General features: G+C 36.7%; 1 protein-coding gene across 1 annotated transcript in view; it reads left to right on the top strand.

Annotated features, from left to right (window-relative positions):
• The window catches only part of LOC103457355 (regulator of G-protein signaling 6-like), a 90,887-nt gene that overhangs the window by 50,259 nt on the left and 25,709 nt on the right, over positions 1–14,919 (top strand). The gene's annotated exons all lie outside the window — the stretch shown is intronic.

Here is a 14,919-nt window from a genome sequence, read left to right as displayed (position 1 = left end):
AGCTAAAACCTTTTCAGATTTTGACTTGAAGAAACTTTGTAAATTTGAAAGCTTCATTTTACTTTTTCACTTTTCTGGAAAAATACCTTTGCAAAGTATTAGATTTTCGAGCTCTGAAGAGCGAGGCCTGTTTATGATCTCTAAGAATGTGAGGCTTGATGGGTTTTCTGGGAAGATGATGTAGGTTTTCTAAATTTGGCTTTTCATAAATCGATGTTAAATTAACTCATCATGTCAGATGAAACAACCATAATGTAATATTGCACTGCACAACATGCGCRCAAAGGAAAACCATGTTTATATTGGAGTCCAATTGTGTGTTTGCATGTGAAAGGTTTCTTTTTTTCCTGTGGCATTGGTGGTTAATGGAGCTGTCATTTCCTCTCTAGACCAGCTTGAATGCTTTCCTGTAATGAGGCTGTCAATTTCCCTCTTGCCGACCAGAACGTTGCCCTCCCATCCGGCTCCGGGYCTCATGGGTCACTGCTGCAGCRATGTCGCTTAGACTTCCTAATGAGAAGGTCGCAGTCATTGTGCTGATGCCGTTTGGGAACCACAAACTCAAGCTCGTATTAAAGCCGTGCTTCAAAGCTATTGTCACAGTCGAACTCATTCCTGCGCCTCAGGAAACGAGTAAAAAAAAAAAAAAAATTGATAAAATTCTGGTTATAAGAGTAGCAGAAGGGAAAAGTGCAGTAAATGAATGGCCGGGTTAATTAACCGAAAAGCAGAAGATGAGGCTTATTACATAAAAGTGGATTTGGTTGAGCAAGGGCTTAAWGTTAAGTGACATATGTAGAGATAACTTAGAGATGGACTCTGATTCTCATGTAGGGTGTAAATAATACATCTACACCGTTTATTTGGAGATGAAAACTTTTAGCTGACTGTGCTTTGCAGACTTCTGTCACGTTGGATAGAGAACCTCTACAGCTGTGTTTAAATCTCAGCCATAAGTCCAATGACTTTCGTTCTGGTTAGATCCTCAAATTAACATTTGGAGATGTTACTTCCTCAAAAAAGGGCCTGTACATTATTGGATTCTGCAAACATGCACACCACCCTAAACCAGGACATTTACTCTGCATAATAAACTAKAAAAATACGTGAAAATGTAAATCTGCTTTAGATTTTAAATTTTTTTAAAGACCTCCAGAACCCAAGTATTAGTATTCAAGTGTTGCCTTTCAAGATTTACATCTGAGGTTTAAAAGAGTTACTAGAGGACTAATGTTAAATGAGCAAAATAATTATGCTTCTGTGCTTGCCTTGCTGCAGGACTTGCCACCTTTTCTACCTCTTTACTAAGACGTACTTAACCTCAGGCGGTGATTCACTGCAGGCAGCTTTACCCTCCAGGTATTTTTTAAGAAATCTAATTTGTTTTGGAAATTGTATAAATTCATTGCTTCCGAAAGGAATAAGAAATCTGAGTTGCTTTATTTCAGTATTTAACATTTAAATACTGTTGTGGTAATGGCTCCATGTGAAACAACAGTCACCTGTTACAGATGTTAAATTCAAATGTTTTTTTTTGCTTAAAATAAGTGAATAAGACCTCATAATCTTTTTGTTATATTTCAAGTTCCTTTCAAGTGAAAAACCTTTAAAGCTTCAGAGTTACTTGTATTTGTTCTACAGCTACACTTTCCGCATAGTTATATTGACGAAATATAAAATCAGCTGCTACACCAGAAGAAGTAAACAAAAGATGTACCTATTCTTTATTAAAGATCCTTGTAACATTAAATGTGATATACTCACCCCATCAGTAGGTGAAAKAAGCAACTTCATCCTTTAGTTCACCTGGAAAAAGAAATTACAATCATTTTTGCTTTTACCATTTTAGTTTGTACAGTGTAACATTGGTTCTTCCAAAGAAAGTGAAGATGCTGCAAAGTAAAGTTGTCAAATGCTGACTTTTTTATTCTGTCTAATCAAATTRATGATTGATTATTAGTTCTGCCATAAACGGAACACATCYACAATGATTCAGTACTTTAGAAGTGCAAATAGTGTCACCAGCAGCGTTGTGCTGCAAGGTTGCTGCAGAGCACTTTCACGGTCATGCTGAAAGCAGCAAGAGGCCACTTGCCCKGAACAGAAATGCAATTTTGAAAACTGTCGGTGACATTAGACCAAGCTAGAAAARAGTTTATGGGGTTTCTCTTGGAGACTTGATATTTATAAACTTCATTTTGAAACCAGTAATGTAGCATTTCATTATCTCTGATGTGAACCAAACGGCTTCWGCTTAAATTTGCCCATATTTCTTTTCTTTTTTTTTTATTATATTTTTGTGCAAATTTGTTTTTTGGGGAAAAAGAAAATAGTTGCAGATGTTTTATTATCATTAGGATAGATGAACTGTGTTTAAGGTACTACATTTTTTATTTTATTTGGAAGGCAGTATTCTTTTCCTGTTGATACTTTTAGTGGTCTGCAGAGGAGGACTGCCATAACACCATTATCCTGTAAATGCACCCAAAATTGATTTTTCTAAAATTATTTAAACCTATGAATTTGCTTTCAAAATATGTAAAAACCATTTTAATTTTTTTAAAATAAAATTACAGCTGCAGGTTTTAATATTGTACATTTCATATTTAAAATTAGTCATTTTTACCTCTCCTGTCTCACCACAACCATGCAATCGCATATGCAAACACTTCCATGCAGTTATAAATGGTCCRGGACAAAATGATGCATGCTATTTAACTGAAAGCTGAAATAAAACTGAGGCCTTCTCTTCTTTGAGAATTAACCTGATTTAAAATYCTAAGCAATATCTCAATATGTTTGACTTTTAGAGCTCCAGAGGAATATAAATTTTTATTGTCWAATTTTAGGCTTTATGATCCAACAGAAATTTTGAAGGTGGTTTGGGAAAAGGAGGGGAAAAAATTTATTGGTAGTGAAACATGTAAAATGTTTCATCCAGACCCATCAACTTCTGCTCAGCTGGTGGGACCACAGCCAGCTCTCCATAATTTTAAATCTCACTAGTTTCTAAACGATTAAGCACATCTGAGATGAATGAAAACTACATTTTTCACACAGTTTTAATTAAAATGTGTTAAAAAACTTAGTGGAGGTTATTACTGCGTAAACGGTGTGTCAGAAACACGAGTAGAAATCTTAGCTGCATTATGTTAGATTGTAGAGACATTTGCAGATAATTGGTTTGGATTGTTGGACAATTTTGCTGCTTATGCTAATAGGTGAGACGTTTCAGTCCGTTGAGGTTAGAAATATAATTTAAGCAAACTTTGAACGATGTCACAAGGATGAAACAAAGATCTGTTGATCTCAGCTTCTGCTTCAAAATGAGAAACTTTGAATATTTCTCTAATTATTCCTGGGATATTTTTAAGTGACCAAGCATTCAGGTGGAGAATGTGCAGACTTGCAACATTCAACGTSTAACATGTTTATCTTTCCACAATTAAGTTGTGCATGCTGACATTGTATTTTAATGTATTTTTCTCCTCCTAATATGTGCACTAGGGATTTAATGGATGCAACAGCCCTTATATAATTGCATCTTGAAAAACTGTGGACTCATGTAAAGCTTGCAGTATGCAGATGCTGTTCTTAGGTTGTCTGTATATGGGATTCTGATGGGTAATCAGTGCAAACTGGGCTTTTTTGTATCGGCTCCATCTGGGATTCACATATTACTGCAAGCTTCCAGCRATTTCTTTTCATTCCATCATACCAGATTTCATACAGTTTAATGTAATTTACTAATCAGCCTGTCTTTATATCATKCATTACTTATGTAAATTAAATGTTCAAAATATCACCAATTTGCTGTAATGTTTCAGTAACTCAAGACGGTTTCCTTTATTTGGCTGCACACCAGTCAACCTCAGCATTTTGACCACCCACCAAAAATGACTGCAGACATGCTGGTTTACTGGAAATAGAGAAATTTAACCTTGCCCCTCCCCAACATGTTGCTCCACACGTGTAGTTAGCTTAAAGAAGGCTGTTAAACTTTTAAGTAAAACAAGATTCTATGTTTGTGTCAGCTGATCTCCTAATTTTTGGTCATTAAAAAACAAAAATAAAACCTGGGTAACCTCTAGGCCCTCTGACTTTTAATCAGATTTTTCAGAGATTACAATAGAGAGCTGAATGAATTGGAAAAATGTGACCCTTGTCAGCCATTTTTTATTTCTTGTAGAAATGGAGAGAGATGTGCAGAGATAAAAATACAAATGGATGGATTTCTCAGCATTCAGTGTGATGGTCTGAACATAAATTACTGAATGAGATCAATCAACTCAACACTGTGCTTTTGAGTATGCTGTCTGTAGAGGGTGTATTATCTTATATTTTTGGTTTTCAACACACACAACACTGGGASGGCACAWCCTGTTTAAAGAACAAATACTCCTACGCTTTTCCTTTGCTTTCAAAARAAYAACTTAGTTTGGAGAAGGAAGTTGGTGAGTTCCCCAGACTCTGGGACTGTAATTTCCAAAAGAAATGCAAACTTTATTTTCATCTGAAAAGAGGATGCCTTTGAACCACTGAGCAACAGTCCAGTCCTTTTTGCACTTTGCCAAGGCAACACACTTCTGATGTTGCCTCTCGTTCAGGAGGGGCTGTACATGAGGAATGTGACAGAAGTGGGATTTGTAGGAGCRTAGCTGCTTTTGATGCACTGACTCCTGCCTCACGTCAGTCCTTGTGAAGCTCCTTCTGTTTCTTGAATGGATTTTGTTTGGCAGTCCTCATAAGGTTGTGGTTACGCTTATTTTTGTTCACATTTTCTGTCAAAATTTTTCCTTCCACTCAACTTCCATTGWTATGATTGAATACAGTGCTCTGTGTAAAGCCAGCTTCTTTAACGATGACCTTTTGTGGCTTACCCTTCCTGTGAAGGGAACTAATGATGGTTTGTTCAAGAAATGCTTCATTCGCATGAGTTTCACTTTCTAAAATAAGTGACTAAAATATAAAACTTTTTGAGTTGAAGTGGTAAATCATTGCATGCTAGTGGAACAACTAAGCAACGCTGTGCCTAAATTAGCGTAACGGGAATTACGGCAATTTTGAAAAAGTTTTTTGATGGGATGAGCTGTGTTGAAATTAGYGTATTTTGCATAACTGCAATCAAAACACTTTTTTCGCATCATGTAATGAGCAACCGGATGTGATAGTCTTGTTTTAGAAAGACRGAGCATATCTCAGAGTGTAAAAATGTGACTGTTTAGGAGTTTAATAGTTTTTAAAATTAAAATTGCTAAAGACGTGAGCCTAATTTTTACAATGCAGTAAAACATGCATGCTTGGTGGAATTGTAAGCATTAAAACATTGATATCTAATTGGAGGTGACAAGCGAAACTACACTTTTATGAGCTCCACTGTTTCAGTATTTCATTTGCGTTTCTAATTTTAGGAATGTTTGGCTTTGTTGTTGTTGGCAACGTTATTTTTTTGTTTTCTGACTCCCACTCCAGTGACAACTTAAGCACATATTCATTCATTCCTTTGTTTTCTTTGACACTGTTGTCAGAAAGTACTTTACACTGCAACAAATGGGCAGTGTGTGTGCATGTGTCAGAGTGACTGAAAGTGTGTGTGTGTGTGTCTATGTGTGTGTGTTATCTCCCCATGACTTCCCTGAGGAATAACTGTCCAGAACATTCCCTGTGCCTGGTAATGGCATGCTGCTATCGGTCTCTACACTGCGCCRAAAAGAAATGACTTTCCAACATTATGGCTTTCCTTGACTGCTCAAGCCTGATTCAGCAGCAATGAATAAAGCCTCAGCGACAAAGCTCAACGCTCATGTCAATCCACTCTTTCATTAAAAGTTACTTGTTATGGTGTTTTCGCTTTATTTGACTGTATGTAGCAAATAATAGAAGCGGTAGTGAGAACAGTGTGTTCCAACTCTTATTTYATGTAATGTTCGGTCTGCATACCCTTCATACAATTTTAATTTGAAACATTTTCCYACATCGTCTCTAAATTCTCTGTCTCTTGTATAACGACTGTTGGAAATTGATTTGCGGGCTCCAAACGGCTTTCAGCATGAAAAGCAGGAACAACTGTACATTACTGCTTCGTCCTGGGTAATTGCTGTGTAACTAGACTGGAAGTGGCTTTCCTTCTCCTCAGCTATAGTTTTACTGCAGTGTGTTGTACATAAAAGACAGTCTTCCTACTCAAAGCTTTTGAAGTAAGTATATGAACCTTTGTGATGAAGTCGATGTGCACTTCCTGTCTACAAATCCCCGAACCTACTTACTTGTTCATTTGCAAAGTGCTTTCTGAAGCACACCTTGTTAAAAMAGGCTTGTTAAAATCTGATCCCCCTCTGAGGGAGAATATATACCATGCATGTTTTACACCTGATGGCAACTCAAAATGCCTCATTTATCTTAAGGGAGAGAAGCCTCAAGAGATAAACAAGCCTACAAAGGAAGAACACAGAAGGATGCAGGAGCGATATCTGGCTGCTTGGCCTTCACACACTCAGCTCTTAGGTGGTCTGTCAAACCAATCAATGACCGTATTCAGTCCAAGCTTGAAAAAGTAGAGACTCTCTACAGTAGCAGAAGGAACCTGCTCTACCACCTTGAATATTAACATTGATAGCTTCCTTTTATTTCTCTGCTAATCGATAGTAGACAAAATGGACCAGTCAGTTTAGGCTAAAGGTTACGGGTAAGTATAAGGTATTGATCTGTTTTATTTATCTCAGGTAGAATATGTGCAAGTTGTCTCGACTCTAATTAACCCTCAGAGATGTTTCGTAGAAATGTTTTCTGGTTTATTATATTGCAGAATTTTTAAATCGGCTTACTGGGCCCTTGGGTCGTCTTGTGTCTGGAAGTTACAAAGAAATTGAGCAGTGATGTTTGTTATGGTAAATTATATAAAAAGACATACTGCAGTGCTTGAAGTAAGAAAATCACGATAACTTAATAGGTCATTCTTTAAAAGATGAAGAACAAAGTGTAGGAAGCTATTTGCATCTTGAGTACCACTATTATGAAGAATGTATTGTACAAATAAATAAAAACAGCCAGTGGATAATTAATTATAGGTGCTGAATGAAGTTTTAACAGGTTGTTTCAGGATTAAAAGTGAGGTTGGGTAAAATACTTACAATACATCTGGAAAATATTTTCAGCAATTCACTTTTTCCATATTTTGTTTTATTAAAGCCTTAGTCCAAATTTGATCAAATCTCTTTTCTCAACATGCAAATTGAGTRATTTGCAAATTCATCATCAATGGAAAATAGTTATTTTTCATTCATATAGAAAATAATGTAAATTTTTGACATTTTCTCAATTTCTCTATTGATTTGGTGACATATTTTGGACAATTATCTTGCTAAAACMCCCAATAGTGACTCATTTTCACTTTTTTTCCAGAGTCCATATTTTTAAATATCCAGCTATTTCAAATATTTGAGCAAGCCAAGCTATTCAACATAATTCCCAGGGTCTTTGGAGAAGAAATGAGGTTGAAACAAGGCCCCSAGCATGCCGGAGCCTCCACCAGACCCAGCCATATGCATGAGTTGTTTTTAAATGGATYCCGCTGGAGTGTTTGTCAAAGATTAGCATCCCAGTAAAGTTGAACAAACTCCTCATATTGCATTTGTTAATTGGCATTTAAAAAAATKTTTGTTTCCCTACGAACTAGGAAAATGAACAGATTAAAACTTTTAGAGACAAGAGGAAAACTATCCASGACTGTTCACGATGTCTTCTTACTTCCATTGAGGAGGGGCTCCATAAAAATGTCTTTGATCTTTCCCTTGTAAAAWTTTTTACCTTCATTGGCAGATATGTTTTAAAAAGTGAGAACAAGGGAACAAAACATGAGCAAAGTAAAGAAATGTACAGAGGGAAAGGAAACGCCAAGAAGAGCCAGGRAGATGATCTTTTATTGAAATYTCAGGCTTTAATCCCACAAAGAGCTGGCCCTTTTGACAGTTTCTCAGATCTGAGTTTTCTCTGGTGCATGTTGAAACCCTGGTTCCCAGAGTCGGGGTTACGAGACCTCCAGTCATGTCCATCAACACTGGTCTCTCATTCTTTAGTGCTGCCAGTGGGCTTTGATCAGACTCTGGCTGCATCACATCTAACAGAAGCCAGATGCCTGTYCTTCACTGCTTTGCTATCAGTGAGGTGGAGATTTGAAATAATCTGAAGATAAATTAAAACAATGCAGGATTTGTGTCCATAAGTCTGGCTCTTTTAAAAYGGGATGTTTTGWCTCAGCCTGGTCTSATTTTTTTTAAASAGATGATGGAACATAATTCACACTCATCTAAAGGCTTTGCATAACTTTTTTTGGACATGTTTTGTTTATAGAAATGAACCTCCGGCTTCAACCTTTTATTATTTTTTTCCAACAGACATCTGTGGGGATTTAAAGAAGCATTTACTTTCTTTTTCTTCCAGAGTTTGTAGGCACGTTGAGGACTCTCTGGGCCATCTTCAGAAATAATGAGTCCCATTTCCAACACCCACACACCACCTCCTCTGCTTTCATACAGAGCAAGGTTTAAATTAAATCTGACATCTTATCAAGTTGAAGTATTTTGTTACAGCCATGCTTTCAGCGCACAGAGACTTGACTGGAAGCGGCGTTGCCATTCATGACACAGAACACCGAATGTTTCAGATTAYTCATTAAGGAAATGTGAACTTGATTGGTTTGGTGAAATATATCAGATCAATGCTTTTTTAAAAAGTCGTACATGTTCATCTTGGGGTTGAAATATTTGAAGTTGCTTTGGATGAATGTCTGGTGGAGGCAGCGTCAAGTTTCTTTGTAATGAACTACAAATGCTTCTCTGCATGTTTTTATCTGAGGTTTGGGGAGAGATGAGAATAAGAAACATATTGTCAAACATTCTGCTGTAGAAATGTTACAATTGAACCATTATGGTGATAATGTTGTGAAAGATTTTAAGATTAATGAGATATCAACAAGCCCAAAATGAGTAAGGCTTTTATTGCCTTCCTTTGTCAATGTTTTGTTGTGTCTGGAGCTCTTTACATTTTTGCTGAGATAAAAAGGTTTTAATGAGTGCTCTGTGCCGATTCACTCAGTTCGTGCAGCAGGGGAGCACCAGTTCTAAACTAATGAATTTTGCCAACAATTGCTGACTGAAGAAGGGGAAAAATCATTCTCTGCTTCTCATTGTTGGATTTACTTTTTAATGCAGTTTCTCAGAAATCAATTTTGTGAATTGGCATCAATGGTSAAGGAACTATTTAATGTGACAAACTTTAAAACTGCATGTAGACCTTTTCTTCAAGAGGAAGTAGGAAAAACACAGTAAATTGCAAAACAAAGGAGAAGGATGCATGCAGTAAAGTCATGAAAAATAAAAACATGCACCCATTCTCTGATATGTTTGGCATCAACATAAATGTGCATAATCCATGAAATGSCTTTCCCACCATGGCACACTGCTGYCAGCACCAGGTAAGGCAATTTATTTGTACGCCACATTTCAGCAACAGGGCAATTCGCAGTGATTAAAGTAAATAAAACAAGCAAGCAAAGCATTGCAATACAGTGGGAAAATAAAATGACAGGCAGAAAAACAGTTATTGATCAAAAGCAGCTAAAGGATTTTTAAWCTTGATTTAAAGGAACACAGAGTCWRTATTTTTGCAGTTTTCTGTAAGTTTGTTCCACATTGCAAGAGCATAAAAACTGAATGCTGCATCTCCATGTTTGGTTCTGATTCTGGGGATGCAGAGTAGACAAGAACCAGAAGACCTGAGAGGTCTGGAAGGTTGATATGACAGAAGATCTTAAATGCATGTTGGGACTAAACCATTCAGTGATTTATTAAATCTTTATTATTTTATTATTATTGTATTAAATCACCGTGTTTAAGAGTGCCACTGTGAAGCTTAATTTTCTTATCAAACTGAGGACTTTGAAAGGTGAAACGTTTCTAATTCATCTCAGACCCAAAATCTTTAAAAGTCTCCTTGAAGACTTTTAAATATGAGGGATTTTTTAAAAAAGTGATTCAAGCATACATGCAAATCAACAAAGGAATCACTTGATCATTTTWAAAAGTTTTTCAGAGTGCAGAACAAAAGCTGTGGAGGGATCTGAAGAGGGCTATGACTAAAAAAAATAAATCTGTTTAATCATGGTCTCTTCTCTTTACAGCACACAAATCGTGACTTTTACACTTTAGGATCCATGGAAGATTCTGTTGTTCCTGCTGACACACCAGATTCAAAAAGTTAAATTACCTTCACTTGAGGTCAAGTTCTCCAGACGCCTTCATTCATTTTAATCAGTTCATCTGATTAAAAAGAATGTGCATTCATTTTAATCAGATGGAATGAAGAGTCACATCCAAAACTAGAAGRACATTTGTACCTTGTGGAATATGATGCTTTTTGCTACATTGCACATTTTTCAGAAAAAGAGMRTTCCTCCAATAGAGGGAATAAAAGCTGTGTAATTCCAACATGTTATGCAAACCACCTCTGTGCTCAAGTAGTTTATTACTCYGGTGTTTTGCAGGGTTTTAATATGTCACAATCTCAATTTYAATRAGTAATTGGGATAGTTTCCTTTTTCATAAATGTTGAAAAATAAATCAAAATTCTGTTGGGTGTGTGGGGAGTTTCACGCTTGCTCTTGCTTGTKGAGGATAAAGACTCCATTTCTCATTACAAACTTGACCTTAACTTGAAGCTTAGTGATGGTGTCATTGTAGATTTTAAAGTCCTTTAAAAATAAATCTATAAAACTACAAGCAATCAATGAAACCAATGAAACCAATTAAAAAGAGGAGCAGGCTGAGTTATGAGGCCACACATTACACTTTAGTTTGACTGTCCTTGAAGGGCGAATCTGATCAACAGACCATTAAAAGGGTCAGAGTCTTTGAGCAGGCCTCTAAACCAGCACCCATCCGCTGATGATAATTGTTTTTAGAAAGGGACAAAGGACTAAATTCCTCTGAGAATTGGTTAAAAATACAACTTGACACTTAGAATGAAGAATCGTTCTCTTGGGATTTCAACAGGGATGGATTTCCATATTTGTTTCCAATGGSAATCGGTGCCCTTAACTCTCATGCAGAATATTACTCATATTTACTCCCTGTGACAGAAGTTGAACTCTTTCAAATTTGCATTATTCATTGTCATGCAATTATGACCAAGTAGAATTGCTGTTTTGTTTACTGACAAGTTTTTTTTCACCGTCCAGTGGTATGGTCAATCTTCAAATGYCAGACAGACGTCAATCTTTTTTAAATTGTTTTCTTTTTAATTGGCTAACTTTGCAAACATTCACTATTTTTAGTGAATGATCCAGCAGAGTTTCCCTCAGTGTATTAGAGACTAAGCCTGACCAATTTAGGAAAAAATGAACTAGAATTTCACTAAACGTCTCTTGATTCAGGGAGGATGACCATAAAAGCATGCCACACTTTTCAGATTTGTATTTCTAAAACAAACTTAATATCCAGCATAGCCTTTTTTTATATTCCACAGTTACTACTCTGTGTCGGTCAATGTCAAAAACATCAGTTACATTTATTGCAGTTTGCTGTTATGGCATAAAAAAAATAAGCTTTTACAACAAACTTGGGGTTTATTTTAAGCAGATTTTTGTAGGTGTTCAAGTCTGCATTTGTATTCAAAATAGAAAACGTTTTTCAAGGTTGTCGAAGTCATACACACCATTATGCAGATTTAAAGAATCGTTATTTTCCCACAGGCCACTCTAGATGAATTGCACGGCGTTCACTGTGACAAATTATCACGTTTCTCTCCATATCCTAATCTGCTCCACACCGTTGCTCAAAGTACAGCCTTTCTCTCAATTTATCAAAGTCAAAAAGTGAAAGATTGTTGATGTTTTCCCCCTCTGTCCATGCTCAAATCGATCAACTACTGCTAAATGGTTCGCAGCATTAGTTTTTGCAAAGACAAAATCTTAACGTTCACTTGAAAGCCTGAAAAATGACTTTGGGGTGGGATCAGCTGTGGTGAATCATTGGCAGTCAGCTGTGGTAAAGCCATCCTGTTGTCATTATGCTTCCATTAAGAGTCACGTCGCCCTGCTGCCAGATGCATCGGGCTGAAACCAGCAGGACTCATCATCGCCGTCACACAGCCGCCGCCGCCGCTTCTGACCTTCAGACGTGAACCTGTGCTCTCCTCGGGCGATCAGTTTTACCACCTCATGATGAGTCATTACACCCACTCTGAAAATCTCAAGTCATTTTTATGTGTGACGGCGTGCACACACACGCACACACACGCACACACACNCACACACACACACACACACACACACACACACACACACACACACACACACTAATTTTGATGGAAGTCGCCACATTTAATATATTTGCAGCTAATTTTACCTTTGCCTAGTTGGCATGGTAATTCTTGTCTCGAATGAGGAAGGATATTGTCTTGCATGAGATATGACTAAATGTGGGCTCATCAAAGTACTTTGATCTCTATATTCTCAGGGAAGCATAATCACAATATTCGTGTGCTCAGACTTGAGCAATTTCCATTTGAAAAAAAAAAAATTATCTGGACTTCACTATTGTACATCTGAATATAAAATATGCATTTAATTTCCTAGTAATGATATATTGTGAAAATGCAATAAATTTTTTACGTATTAAATCTGATTAGTGATATGCGACAGTGACACATTCTTTCAGTTTAAAATAACCTTTTGTTTAACCTTCAAATAGTTGGACATTAAAATATCCTCAAATTGGAGGATATTTGGAATAACTGAATTAATGACTTCAAATGCAAATTTTGTAGACGATTAGATGGGATCCTTTAGTAAAACATTGTAGACATTGTAAACAAGTTAGAAATAATTTTGAAAGTTGTAATTTGGGGGAAAAAAACAGCAAAAAAATGTACATTAGTTTTATAGGAATAAGTTGCAATAAATATGCAGTAAAAACAGAACGTTTTATCTCTACTTCAAAGTTTTGTGGTGTTTTTAAGAATGAAGATGTTTTGAAAGCACTTTTGTGGACTTTAAAAAAATGTTGGCTTTATTGGAAAAATTGCATTCTAGAAGGAAAAAAGGTTGTTTTTCATTTTGCAGCATAAAAGGATATTATGAGCTCATATTTTGGACTTAAACTGGAATTTGAGCTGCAGGCTGCTAAGATCATTTTAATATATATTCATGAATTCATGAAATACAGAGGGACATTTCATAAAGTGGCTTTATTCTTGCGTCTGAAGGAAAAACAAACTCCCCACACACTGTTCTTGGATAATTTTTAGCAACAAGACCAATACGATGCTGAACAATGCATATAATGAATAAACAAAATCTCTGGAATGAGTTTTTGGAGTCCTAATCTTAAAATGTAGTGAGATTGTAATGTGGCTTACAGTGAAGAAAGTGTTATCTGTGGCTTTACAGAAACCTTTAGGCTCTGACTCCAGCAGGCAGGAAGCTGTGGCAGGAAGTTTTAAATTGTAGAAAAATGCTGATCTCAGAAAGTAACTCCTCCCTCAATCTTAAATTGTGCATTTAAACTCAAATAATTTATTTTTTGCTTTCACTAAAGAGCTGAAAGATAAATTGTTCTGATATAACTTGAAAAGATTCTCCTAAGCTATTGTGGATATTCGAAATGAAATAACTCAGACAGAAATATAATTGCAGCTATAAAACCTTCCATCTTTTCCGGTTGCTCTCAGTAACTCTCTTCATGCACTCTCCTATTCCTTAGTCCTTTTCTGGGCTCTTGACCTTTTGCGAGTGTTGTAAGTGCCATTGAAAGCACTGAGAAACGAGCTGCAATCAGTTGATTGAGCAGGAACTTATGAAGGTAATTTGCAGATGTACTAATGTTTCAATATTTTTATTTTTTTTAAGTTGAGGTGTATTTAATCTTGCCACAGTCTTTTTTTTGTTTTTAATCACCTGGAGAATAAAATGTATGAGGCTACCCACACACACAATTTTATCCTGATGAGCAGCTGGATTTAAATRATTAGGAGGACATTTGTTGTGTTAAATCCTCTTGCTAAATCTCAGATTTTGAGTTTCTTCACAGATTATGAAATGGAGTGCACTCAGTGTCCATGCTGGCAGTTTAAAGTGGGCTTCAAGTTTGGCTGCAGTCGTGATTTCACTGCTTGGATCTGCCTGTAGCATTTCTTTTGAGAACCTCTCTTAAGATGTTGTGTAACCAAGCATTTGGTGAGTCAGCCTATTATTTATACTGAAATTAGAGGAAAAGCATGCCCTACATTTGACAAGGGAATCATAAGAATTTGCTGGTTTGAAATTCGGAGTAAGAAATAAAGTATGCAAATGGTGGTTTGTAGTGCAGTCTATTTGATCGCTAGTTTTCAGCCATTGATCAGGCAGCATGTGGAACCTCATGGCTCAGAGGAGCTAATTTTCTTTTCTCCACTAAAATGCAGTGCCTAGGTAGCACCGCTCAGAAATGGTTGGCCCTTGTGGCCATGGCTGACATTTTCTCTCTCAGCAGGATGTATACCTGCTTCATTATGAAGACAGTCTGTCTTCTCTCCCACAGATTTTTCTTTGTGCCCAGAAAGGCTAATTGCAGCTGTTTCAGGGTCAGGGATTCAGAGGGGGGCTGCTTTACACCAACATGTACTTTTGTTGGCCTGCGCCGCATGAATCTGAGAGGGCATGCTCTGCTTCAGACTCAGCTGCAGGTTGTTATGGCATCTTGGCATGAGTTTATACGACCAGCTGAGGAGGCTGTTACCTTTTCAAATGGCCTTATTGGGTAAATTAGTTGATGTAGAAACTGTCAGCCAAGCAACTCGCGTATGAGAAAACTTTTGGTTTAATTCAAGCAACAAAAAAGGTGCACATTTGTTTTCAATTTTGAAAATGTACATGTAGTGCATTGG

Source organism: Poecilia reticulata, linkage group LG21 (assembly GCF_000633615.1).
Source record: "Poecilia reticulata strain Guanapo linkage group LG21, Guppy_female_1.0+MT, whole genome shotgun sequence".
Lineage (NCBI taxonomy): Eukaryota > Metazoa > Chordata > Actinopteri > Cyprinodontiformes > Poeciliidae > Poecilia > Poecilia reticulata.
The sequence above is the reverse complement of the archived record's forward strand: the minus strand, read 5'-3'. Positions and strand labels throughout refer to the sequence as shown.